This window comes from Octopus bimaculoides, chromosome 11, assembly GCF_046866305.1.
Source record: "Octopus bimaculoides isolate indiv1 chromosome 11, ASM4686630v1, whole genome shotgun sequence".
Taxonomy (NCBI): domain Eukaryota; kingdom Metazoa; phylum Mollusca; class Cephalopoda; order Octopoda; family Octopodidae; genus Octopus; species Octopus bimaculoides.
Genome location: NC_142938.1, coordinates 51,453,199 through 51,466,603, shown reverse-complemented (window position 1 = coordinate 51,466,603; position 13,405 = coordinate 51,453,199). Strand labels below are relative to the sequence as shown.

Sequence of the window (13,405 nt, the reverse complement as noted above, 5' to 3'; positions counted from 1 at the left end):
GAGACAAAATAAACAATAAAAAGAAAATATATTTGTAGTGAAGATATGAAATTAGAAAGAATGGTTAATCTTTAAAGTAATATGAAAAATGGCACTGAACTATGGAAAACAATGCGTGTTCTAAATCGGGGTTACCAATTTGTAGCGACTGTGCAATGTGAGGTGACGAGAATAGCTCTTTAGTACATCACACAGTCGATACAATAAATATATAATTGAAGAGCGGCCAAAGGCCAGTTGGTCCCTGCTACGTTCGAATGCACATATAGAGTCTACGCTACAAAGTTAATTGCATTTATGGCCATCTTATATTGTTGTTTGTAAATTACAAATTCTATTTCTTGTAATTATTTAAAAATTTTGTCTCAATCTTTTTCTCAATTTAGTTAAAACCTTTTTCTTTTTTCTTAATGATATATTTACTCTGTGAATAAAAGTTATATTTGCTGATGGTAGAACTATCAGGTTTATAAGCTATTTATTTTTCACAATCCAAGATGAATTTATTCTGAAAGTTTTGAAGCAACAGTCCAATAATGGAGACAATAATTTCAGTATATTTTAGTTATCATTAAAGGACTAGTTTAAAAGCTTCCCAATAGGGTGGCTTTTAAGCTAGTATATAGCTTTTAAGCAACTGACTCCCGGATGGGAAGATCTGCAAACAGATCTCTGACTTGTTTTGGAGAATTTGTTGCAATTGCTTCCTCCAGAGTCATATCCCAATGATGATCATATTCATTGCAAAACATCATGTAAAAAAAAAGAAATTGTTGAAGACAATTGCAGTAATGAAAACGTAGGAATCCAAAATTTCAGGATTGTAGGTCCAGATTTGGCCCTGAATGTTTTTAATTTACTCACAGAGTTAGCCTTTAGATTATAAAAAGTATCGTACAAAAAAATTTGTCGCAAAAAGTCATGTAAAAAAATCGCTGAATGCAATCACAGAAATGAAAACTTCGGAATCCAAAATTTCAGGATTGTGGGTCCAGATTTGGCCGGGAATATTTTTAATTTACTCACAGTCAGCCTGATTCCAAAATGGTATATGTTGGGCAACGGCCTCTAGGAATAAAGTTGAAAAAGTATTGACCCTTTGACATTCACATTTATTATATTAGATTTGTTTAATTTTGGGGAAACTTTATTTCAATTAAAGTGTATTTTATATATATATATGTGTGTGTGTGTATTAAAGAAAACAAAAATAAAACAAAAATGATAGTGTTCAGTATGTTGGCGACTGGAATTTGTCAAAGAGACATGGTTAAACCAAGTTGTACATTATCTCCCTCTTTTATTATCATTGCCACCATCAACACTACCACTTTTAATAAAACATCAACTCTCCCTCAATTTCTTTCTCTCTTTCTCTCCCTCTCTTTTTCTTTCTCTCGCTCAGTCTTCGCCACCACCCTCACTGTCTCTGTCTACTATTACGCTCACCCCATCATGATTAATAGTAGGAGTGCCATTGAATAGTGAGAGAGGGGGTCTAAGTGTGACACACAGAAATTAGTTTTCGCATTTATTATATTAGATAGTGAAATTATTGTTACTACTATTGTGGAAGCGTTTTTAATCAATCAAGGTATCCATTGGTAGTGGATACTTGTTCAATTTAAATGCCATATAAAATGCTGTATAATCTAAATACAATGGTTTCAATGGGGAGTGAGTTCATTTGAAGACTCTGGTCTAAAGCTAAATATTTCAGTGACTTTCTTCTGTTAATTTCTTGGCCGACAGAAGAATTTAAGTGCAGCAATGCAAACTAAAGGGATGCTAGTTGAATTAATCATGTGGTACACTTTGTATATTGTTTGAAGTTTTATCCTACTGTACATCTTCAGCAGATGTCTTTGCTGTCATAGCCTAAGATTGGATAAAAACTTGTGAGTGAAATTTGTTTGGCAGAAACCAAGGTCATTCCTATTTTTGAGTGGTCATTCAATTTAACACCTTCATCTAGTTTTTTTTAGTGGAGTCCACTCACTTTCAGGCATTTGTGCTAAGTTTCTGGTATCAGGATAACCTGCACCCTGCATCTTGTCAACCTTGGAGATTCTGACAATGGTCTCTCGTGCTGTAATTTTTCCTTTCATTAGCCCTTTAAAATATTTTCTTTTTAGAACTATGTGGACTGTCAACTAGTTTTAAATGTTTTAGTTATGGTCATAACCATGGTACCAATAGTGGCTATAAACTGCTGTCCATCATTTGACATGTAGGTTCATATTTTTACCTGACCAGTCATCTGTGACAATAACTATCAACTCTTTACGTTCATATGGCTGGATAAAATATAAAATTAGAAAATACTTTGGAGGTATTAATTTCCTGGTTTATGTTTGGACTTAGTAACCCTATTTTAATCTTCTCTTCATTCACAAAGTCATGGTTTTCATTAGTCATGTCACTATTCCAGTCAATGCACACAAGTAGCCTACCTAATCCATTATTTCACTAACTTAACAACCTCCATGGATCAGGGGTTAAAGAAAAAAAAAATTTACAGCTGTCAGTGGCCATTTGTAATTATTTTACATAACCACAGTAACTAAAATACCAAGACAAAACAATGGCAAAGACAACAATTTTATTGTTATTTGTGTTTAGTAGCCACAACAACTGGACTATTACTAAATGTAGTAACAATAGTTTCAACAAGAAAAGCAAAATTGACTTTTGACAATAATGGAGTTTTGTTTGTGTGAAACCAGCTTAATTAACAAGATTTAAATTTGTGAAAAATGAGACTGATGGTGATGGTGGAGATAATACACTGTTTTGTAAAAACTGAGTGGATATAGTGATTATCTATATAGAGGAAAATTTAATCCAATAGTGTAAACCCGCCCTTCATACATTTAAATAATCAATGAGGCTTGTTTCTTGGATCAAATCTGGATACCTTGATTATTGAATTATCTACACACCACTAGAGAAATATAATATGCCAAATGTTGATGAGCAAGAGGTAAAGTCATGTTTTATCTAAAGCTTTTCATGTTTGTAACCATTTTAGTTCTTTTACATTCCTTAATGTCACCTAACTAACTCAAGATTATCAGCAGCAGAAATGATAGCTTATATTCAGACATTGTCAAAGTGAAATATCTATGGTTGCAACATAACTTGCACTAACACAGTCTTGTTATAAATAAGTACCAAGAGGTAGGGACAGTTCACTTGAAGCGTATGCTTTAATACTGGTTTCAAATTCTGGCACAGGTTCAGTAATTTGGTACTTATTTTATCAACCCCGAAAGTACAAAAGGCAAAATCAACCTTGGGAGAATTTGAACTCAGAACATAGACTGAAATTCTAAGCATTTTGCCTGGCATGCTAACAATTCTGCCAGTTTGTTGCCTTAGTATATGCTTTTAGTATTGCAGTTCTGACTTAAAGAGCTTGGAGAAAGTAATGGGAATGAATTAAAGTGTATCCTTCCTTAAAAAATTTTTGGGTTTTTTTTTTTCTTAAAGTTACTAGAAATTATTTTGTTGCATTGTGACTTACTCTTCTTTTTCTACATCTGATGCCCATAATATATGACAGTAGTACCATCGTATCACATTTTTCATCCCCTAAATATAAAATATTTTGCCTGTTAACTATTTCCCCTCAAACTGTTAGTGAAAACATGAAGATAAAATTCTTATTTTACTTCCTGTTTTGGTGATGAACAGATTGAAGTACTTAATCATGGTGTTTGATAAAACTTATCAAATCGGCAGAATTATCTTCTAGGTGTATCTTTCTTTGAGAGTATCTCTTTAGTATTAGATTGCTAAGAGGATTTCCTAATCAGTTATTACTAAATTGGATGAAATTAAGATATGATGAATAAATAAGCAAAAGATATATCAGAATGTATATATTTTTTCTGAAATTGGTCATTTTTAGGAAGAAATTTTGATGGCTATAGAGTTATAATGCTGGACTGAGATTTTGTATCCAAAATGCTTGTTTTCTTGTGATACATCAATAGTATCTTTTTTTTTAACCCAAACCTTTACTGATCACATTGTCAGTTCACAATCATTACTTCACTCAGGTGAAGTATATAAGTTAAGGGCTAAAATGCTTGTGATTCTTAGGTATTTGCTGAAGATCAGAATTATACGAAACAATGCTTTAGTCACCTTCAAGAGAAAATCTTGCAACATGTTTAAGATACTTCTGCTTGTAGTTAAACCTCTCTGATGTTTCTTTACTTTTGTCAATTATTGACAAAAGAAATCTCCTTGCATATTTAGAAACCCTTATTTCATAGTTGAATAGTTAGCAGTTGGAACTTCAGATTTAAAAATAGCTACTCAAAGAAAAACCATTCCACCCATGACAGCTTAGAAAACAGTTGTAGAATAAACAAAATAATAAGTGTAGTGGAAACTGTATTAGGAATTGAGGTTGGGATTTGGTTTTAAGTGAGATGAAACTAATTTGAATTTACAAATGTCCATTTTGAAAGTATAATTTTCTCTTTTACTTGTTTCAGTCATTTAACTGTGGCCATGCTGGAGCACCACCTTTAGTCGAGCAAATTGACCCCAGGACTTATTCTTTGGAAGCCTAGTACTTATTCTATCGGTCTCTTTTGCCAAACTGCTAAGTTACGGGGACGTAAACACACCACCATCGGTTGTCAAGCGATGTTGGGAGACAAACACACACACACACACGCACATATATATATATATATATACATATGACAAACACAGATGCACAAACACACACACACACACACACACATATATATATACATATATACAACAAGCTTCTTTCAGTTTCTGTCTACTCAATCCACTCACAAGGCTTTGGTCGGCCTGAGGCTATAATACAAGACACTTGCCCAAGGTGCCACGCAGTGGGACTGAACCCGGAACCATGTGGTTCGTAAGCAAGCTACTTACCACACAGCCACTCCCACGTCTTTAACTTCTAACCATAAAGAAACCAGTGCTTTTAAATACTCCTGTTTGCCAGGATGGACTTCTCTACAAGTCAGTGTTGTTTTCCTGCTGAGAAAGCACAATGTGGTTAATGTTTTACTTGAATAGTCACAAGTTGTTGGTTACAGGAAAAACATGAACAAGGAGCAAATTCAAGAGGAGTGACTTTTTAGGATTGAAAGACTGGATAAATAGTAGTTAGGGAAGGTGACTATGATGGGACACAATATGGATAAGGAGATGAGTGAGTTGTGAGTGCCTAAATGAAAATGGCATGGAACCAACCAGTTCCAAGGAACAGAAGCCATTGTAGTTCCTGTAGAAAAGGTAAGGTAAAGATATAACATCTGTGAGTCAGAGGTTGGAGTGATGAGCAATTTCATTTCAATCACTCAAGTGACTTTGTTTTGGATATAGTCTAGTATGTAGCAACAGCTACAACACTGTTTCATGAGGGGGTGGTATTCATTTGAGTTTTGTTGTGGTTTACTTATATAAAGGATGGCAGCTTATTTATTTTCTGACTTTAAAAAAGAGGGCCAGTCTTTGATGTTGGCTTCTCTATGTTGAAGAAATGTGATTGCTAGGATCTTGGTCATAATAGTTTGCTCATGTTTAGCAGGTGTTAGGATATAATTATTTTGATACGTCTAATGATATCTTTGTGTCTATGAAGTGTCTTAATATGTGAAGAAGTCTAACATTGAGCGAACTGAATTTTTATTCTGTCTGGGACAAAAGATGCTTTAATCTACCCCAACCTATTTCTCACTCCTGACAGACAAGCTACCACACTATTTGACAGTTAGGCTTCCACATCATTAATTAGTGATCTTTCATTAATTGAAGCTTTAACCTCATTGTTGTAACTAGAATTCTTATTTATGTAACAAATTGCACATATAACTGTTAGGTTTTCACATATAAAGCATCTTTAAATGCTGCCTTACCTATGCAACACACATATATATATATATATATATATATATATATATATATATATATATATATATATATATATATCTACCTACCTACCTACCTACCTGAAAATCCATGTTTCCATCTGCCTTTCTCTGGCCATCTGTCTATCATGATAAAAAAAAATTTAATCTTCATATCTCATTAAAAGATTATCTAGTATAGCTGTTGTAAAGCAAACAGTTTTTTTAGTGCTGCTTCAGCTCTGGAGTGTGTAAGATCATCTTTAAAGGTTTTTTTATCACAGGAACATGACCCTCATAAGGTAAGGATATTTTGTTTGAATAATTGTAGTGATTATGTGGTCAGAAATTAGAAGAGCTGTCAATATTTTTTGTTTTTAAGTTTGAACATTAATCCTAACCTTATCCTGACATGTAATTTAGCCTGTAGTCAGCCTGATTAAACAGACTTGTGATCAAAGGTATTCCAGGTATTATCAGCCATTTTATTTTCACAGACAATATATTTACAGCTATGGTCTTTTATTAAAGACAACACTGGGACTTCGAGGGTATTTTCCTATTTCCACAACTACACTATTCTTAAAAGGTAGCAAAAGGATTTCTCCACCAAAATACAGCAGTTACACACACCACACGCAGGTGTGTGTGTGTATGTGTGAATATGAAATGTATGTGTTTGTATATGCAAGAGTGTGTGTATACATGGGTATATATTTGTGTATGTACACATATATAGATGTGTGTATAGGTGCCTGTATGTGTGTATATGTATATAAATGCATGTAAATGTGTGTGTCTCTTATGTTTTTAATTATTTGAAGTTTTCTTGTAAAAAAAAGAGCTAGTTTCTAACCAAGATATAAAGCTCCATCATTGGCATCTAGATAACAAAAACAAATTCACATTTTAAACTTGTAAAAAGTCTTGCACATTTTTACTGTTCCACTTACAAATTATGTTACAATCTCAGGCCCATTTACATTTGACAGTTTCGATGGGAATTTTCCACCAAAAATCCTTGTAATATTTATGTATGTTTGTTTTTATTAATGGATGGGGTGGGGGTATTCTCTGTATTCCAGGATAGTTTTTTTTTTTTTTTTTTTTTTTTTTTTTAGATGACATCATATATTCTTTCAGTAACATTGTCATGTTACATAGGGAAGTAGTAACTTGATGAAATTTTTGGGCAGCTGTTAAGGTGTTAAGCATGTGATGTCTTTCACAGAAATACGACAATCTACATTTTTGGTTGCATCTTGCAGCTCCAAAGTGTTTCACCGTCTCTTTTGATTACTAAGTATTTCATAGCAATCTCCTGTTTTTGGATTGCAAATGCGTAATCTTCAAAGTATGATGTGATGTAGTGGTCGTGAACCCAAAAGAGTCTGCACTTCATGTCACATGTGGGTATCACTTCAAGTGTTTGGGAAACTTACCCATATATAGTCTTTTTGGTATGCTGAGCACTTCACCTCCATGTTGTCTTTTGAGGTATGTTAGTCCATCTGTTTTGAGATTATATGGGAGGTTGTCTGGAAAAGAGTGTTTCCTGTGGAGTTCACTGCTGACTTGTAGAATGTTGTTCTCTTCACTTTTCAGCTTTATGTGTGTGTGTGTGTACATTTCTGAACCAGATGATATATTGTGTTTTTTTGAGTAACTTTGTAGTATGAAGGTGATGCTTGGTCATTACTAAGCTGTTAATTGGAACATAAAATTTCTCATTAAAATTCCTTGCCAATTTAATTTAGATCATTTTATATAGATAGTTTGTAGCATAGAAGTGAGGGCAATCTTGGGCTGGTTGGTATCAAAAGGGATTAATATAACTAAATATTATGTTTTAAGTTATTCTTACCTGTGTGTCTATAATTCTCTACAAGCTTGTATCCCCACTCCCTCCATCCTGGATGACCTATTCTCCATTAACAAGTAAAATATACAAGATTTAGTATTACTGTTTATCTCTTTGTAACATTCATAACTGCTGGACTTGATTTTTTGGATGACTCAGAGCCATATTTATCTATAGTTCAGAAATACATCAAATTTGAAAACAATGCAACAAAATGTTATCAAATTTAGTTTTTTTTATCTTAGTACCAACATGTAAACAAATTTTTCAGTTGTCATTTAGTTAATGCTATTTCAAGAGATTTGCGAGATGATATAGATTTTTACTATATCTTCACTTTAGTGTTACACCAATCAATTATTTTGATAGTCTCGCCATTTTTATTGTCCTGTAATAGTTTTTTTTCTTTCTTTTGGAATGAAGTGACTGTAAATCTATCATTTTTAGTCATGTATTGTGTGTTTGTTTGAAACATTGTCACTTTTAAAACTGTTTTATAATTACCACATAAAATAATGGTCCTTGTGTGTGTTAAACATGTGAATGTTTCATTTTACAGAAATGCTTTGATAGAGGTGTTTTTTTTTTTTTCTTGTAATATTTTGTTACACATTTCATTCTGTACCCTATTGCTGCAAAAACTGAAATCAGTCAAGATAGTGAAAGACTGATGATACTGACTGGCTTACACTGAAAGTAAATGGATGGATGGACTGAGCGGCATCAATAGACTAGTCAGTGTTGAATGTTAAACTGAGTATGAACATATTTAATGCAGTAAGCATTTAAACGAGGTTATTAGAAAATATAATTATGAAAAAAAGACAGTATTTGTTTAGTGACATATGATACATTTAATTATTTTGGATAAGCTATATGATAGCTTTGAATATATTCTAGTCTTAGCTTGGTGAACTTGGTTTTCTAGAGATCTAGTTAGACCATGTCTGGATTTGTTTGTCAAGGGTGTATGAATAATTTCTCTCAGCTGCACTATGATAATTTACTGTATGATGGCTGTTTACCTCTGACTGAGGAAGACCATAACTGATCATTGCTCATGCAAAATGCCTGTAATACCCATGCATGAGGTTATTACACCAGCAGTCAGCTTCACCTGGGTGCTTGTCTGTGGCTTCCATGCTTGCTACAGCACTGTCTAAAAATTTTAGGTCCAGTAAGGCTTGCACTGGACTTCACAAACACTCTCCACTCTGATATGATCCAGAGGCAAACCAGGGCAATATACCCAGTACCAATCTGGGTTGCAGGCTAGGAATGTGGAAGCACCATGATCTCAAGTGTAAGCGAAAGTTCCCCAAAATGTTCAGTTCTGTTCCCTGTGTATCTGGTTTTATATCAGAATGACTTTCTAGAGATATGCTTTAACAAAGCCTACATTAGGTTCATCTGTTCTTAGATTTTATATATATATATATATATATAGCAATCATTGGTTTAATGTTCACTTTTCCTTTCTGGCATGGGGCTGACAGAATTTCTTTGAGGTGTATGCCCTCCCTGTTGCCAACCATCATGTATTTCCAGGCAAGCTAATATTTCCCCACTACCAGACATCACACAATGTCAAAAAGACTGTAAACTCCCCCCAACACCAATAGGATTCTTCCTGTTTCTTTCTGCCAAATCCATTTGCAAGGCTTTGGTTGTCCTGGGACTATAGTGGAAGACACTTGGCCAAAGTGCCATGCAGTGAAATTGAACTTAAAACCATGTGGTTGTGAAGCAATCTTCTTACCACACATCTACGCACGCACACACGCACACGTTATAAATAGAACAGATAAGAGAAGTGAGGTGAGAGAATAGATATTTATTCCATTTATTTACAGCTGCTTGTTATATATCATAGTTAGGTATTACATCATTTGCATGCATACACACACACACACCCATATATACAAGAGTGTTAAAGATATATTGTGTGTATGCACGCGCGCGCACACACGCACGCACGCACACCCATCTGTACTGAAGAGGGATAAACATACAAATGATTCAGGGAAGAAAAGTCTTACCTTGAGAATTAATGTTAATTTGGAGAAGAAAATGTATGTTCTAGTTCTATGCGGGGAGCCAATCTTTCAACTATTCTCAACCCAACAATATTTGGCCTTGTGCCTAGTCAACAAAAATTTGTTTCCATATGATTGAACTAGAGCTTATTCTTTCGGGGGCAGGGGTGGGTGTTAATATATATATTACAAACAAATACACTTGGGATATATTTTGCCAGTTTTTTAATGAGTATATTTGAACATTTTTGTTCTCTTGGAATTTATTTTTACAGAACCAGTTTGGTTTATTTTTAATCCAAGCATTTTATTTGTTAAGTACTTTATTCTATAAAATTGTTCATTCACTTCCAATTATTGACACAATTTCCTATATTCTTCTTTCATCAATTATCAACGTTTAATGTCTGTTGTCTATGCTGGCAAGGGTTGGATGGTTTAACCAGGGTTGGCAGGTTGAGGGACTGGACCATATTCCAGTCTGATTTGGTATGGTTTCTACGACTGGATACCCTTCCTAACACCAACCACTCCAACAGTGTAATGGGTGCTTTTCTGTGTAACTAGCATGAGTGCCAGTTACATGACACCAGTACAATTTCAGCTACAATGGTTTGATGGGTTTTCTACTTGAGCGTGGCATATTGCCGAAGGTTTTGGTCATTTGTCATTGCTTGTGTAAGGCTGAACGCTCAAAAGTGCTTTTTACATGTCGCTGGCACAAGTGTTCGTTGTGCCACACTGGCACAGGTGATAGTTACGTGACACTGGCATAAGCCAGATTTTCTCTGTGAGATCCAATGCTTGAAAGATGGTTTTTATATGCCACTGGCATGGATGCCAGTTACATGACACCAGCATCAGCCATAACTATGATTTCACTTGGTTTGATGGGTCTTCTCGAGCATGGCATATTGCCAAAAGTCTTGGTCACTTGTTATTGCCTCTGTGAAGCCCAATGCTCGAAGATCATGCTGCACCACCTCATCCCATGTCTTCCTGGGTCTATCTCTTCCACAGGTTCCCTTCACAGTTAGAGGCTGGTACTTCTTTACGCAGCTATCCTCATCCATACGCATCACATAACCATACCAGCACAGTTGTCTCTCTTGCACACTACATCTGATGCCCAACTTTTCTCTCAAGCCATTTACACTCGGTTGTACATACACACTGACACTGCAATCCAGCAAAGCATGCTAGCTTCATTTCTTTCAAGCCTATGCATGTCCTCAGCAGTCACAGCCTATGTTTCACGACTGTGTAGCATAGCTGTTCACACAGAAGCATCAAACAGTTTGCCTTTCACTCTGAGGGAGAGGCCCTCTGTTGCCAGCAGAGGTAGGAGCTCTCTGAACTTTGCCCAGCCGATTCTTATTTATGCAGCTACACTCTGAGCATCTACCTTCACTACTCACTTGGTCACCTAGCTAACAGAAGCTATCAAGTACCTTTAGCTTACCCTACTGGCATTTGACAGTCTATTTTCTGTACATTTCTAGTATTTATTGTACCTGTGCACCTTCCACACAAAATCTATTTTCCCAGTTAACCTACCTCTGATATTGCTGCATCTCGTATGTGTCCATAGCTTGCACCAGGTACATTTTATGGAATTTCTACCTATGCCTTTCCTACAGATCAAGCAGGGCTATCTACCTGAAAGGATTTGTGATTTGTCACCTTTCCTACTTACTAAGACTTTGGTTTTTGTTAGGTTAACTCTAAGGCTCTTCGATTCTAGACCTGAAATTTCTTCTAGTTCTGGTAGTGATTCAGCTATAAAAACAAGATCGGTTTAGAGGAGCTTCCAAGGGCAGCCCATCTTTAATTTCTCTGTTATTGCCTGGGGGACTATAATGAACAGAAAGGGGCTGAGGATTGATCCTTGGTGAACCCCTACTTGTACCCTGAATTCATCGCTATACTCATTGCCAACTCTCACCTTACTGACTGCATCCTTTATTTTAAGCTGAATTTGTTATAATAGAAAGTTTAGAATGTCATTAAATGTTTTTCATTTCAACACTAGTATTTGAGTTCAAATCCTCCTGGAGTGAGCTTCGACTTTCATCTCCATGAAAATGTGATGAGTAACCAGTAATATACCAAAACTTAATTCAATTTAATTTTATTATGAAATTACCCTTTTTTACCATTAAAATATACAACATACAACTGAATTTATTGAGAGGCAGACTGCCTTGATGAAACATTACCACTGATTGAAGAAAAATCTGATTAAATCACAAATGATCACATCTTTTTTAGTTTCAACATTTTTATAGGAATGCAACAACTTATTTAACATCATTGCTGGTATGAAAGTGAAAGGGTTAAATGAGAAAGGTTTCTAATACTGCTGCTAATCTTTTAAAGAACTTGTTGTGGCATTTGTAAACTGTCAGTTGTTATTTTTACAAGTTCCCTGATGGTGACAGTTCAAAATCAAATGTCTACAATAACATGGACAAGATAAAATAGGTCATATTTTTTTAATTGTATAGATGTCTCTCAGATACTGACTTTTCTTGTTGTAGCCTGAAACAACTTATCAACCCTTTCAGATTTTAATAACTTTTCTTGTCTCTAATTGAAATTAGTTTTCTTTTATTGAAAGTTAATTTCTTTTCTATGAGACTTATGTTTAGTTAACGAAGTATTGAAATTATTTCGTGGCTGTGTGAAGACACAGGGACGACAGTATAGTAAGAAGCTTGCTTCCCAATCACATGGTTCTGGGTTCAGTCCCACTGTGTGGCACCTTGGGCAAGTGTCTTCTACTACAGCCTTGGTTCGACTAAAGCCTTGTGAATGGATTTAGTTGGTGGAAACTGAAAGAAGCCTGTTTATGTGTGTGTATGCATGTGTATATATTCCCCACCCTCACCTAGACAACCTGTGTTGGTGTGTTTATATCCCTGTAACTTAGCAGTTTGATAAGAGACTGATAGAATAAGTACCTGACTTAAAAATACATTCAACTAAAAATTCTTCAAGGTGGTGCCCCAGTATGGACACAATCTAATGACTGAAACAAGTAAAAGTTAACTAGAGTGCCACTTGCACTAACAGTTTAACTTGGATGTTGTCCAATATTTTACTAATTTGATTAAAATAAATTTCATTTGGCATATATTTTTTTATTCACTCTTTATCTGATCACACTCTATTTATTGCTATCATTTAAAAGATTTATATGTTTAATGATGTCATTTGATAAAAATCATCAAATTAGTAGAATTACTACACACTGACGTCTTTCTTATAAATATCGCTGTTGAATGATAATTATTATCGTTATCTAGGCAAGCATTTCTTATATGATGAAATGTTAAAATTTCAAAATTAACTTGATAATTATACATTTGTATGTTTTTGTTGTTGTTTAGGAAATAACATACACATCATGAAGACACAAAAGTGGTCAGATTTAAAGTGTTGCATTGCTGTGATCATCACAAAATGAGGAATACAGTTATAAGGGCAACAGTTTTCATATAACTCTATTTTCTGAAGTTTGCCAGTTGACAACTGTCCCCACCTCCCACTTCATGGATGCATGTTTAGTAGTAGGAAGAGTATCCAGCTTTGCGAAGAAGAAA

At 34.8% G+C, this 13,405-nt stretch overlaps 1 protein-coding gene across 28 annotated transcripts in view; it reads left to right on the top strand.

The window, feature by feature from the left end:
- LOC106869890 (echinoderm microtubule-associated protein-like 2) overlaps window positions 1-13,405 on the top strand; it is a 220,070-nt gene that overhangs the window by 23,959 nt on the left and 182,706 nt on the right. For 8 of the 28 annotated variants that reach the window (XM_089360002.1, XM_089359997.1, XM_089359999.1 and 5 more), the window contains exon 1: window positions 6,073-6,205. The exons of the other annotated variants lie outside the window; for them this stretch is intronic. The gene's annotated coding sequence lies outside the window, so the exon portion shown is untranslated. Of the gene's footprint in view, window positions 1-6,072; window positions 6,206-13,405 lie in introns of those variants that run through there. 28 annotated transcript variants of the gene reach the window in all.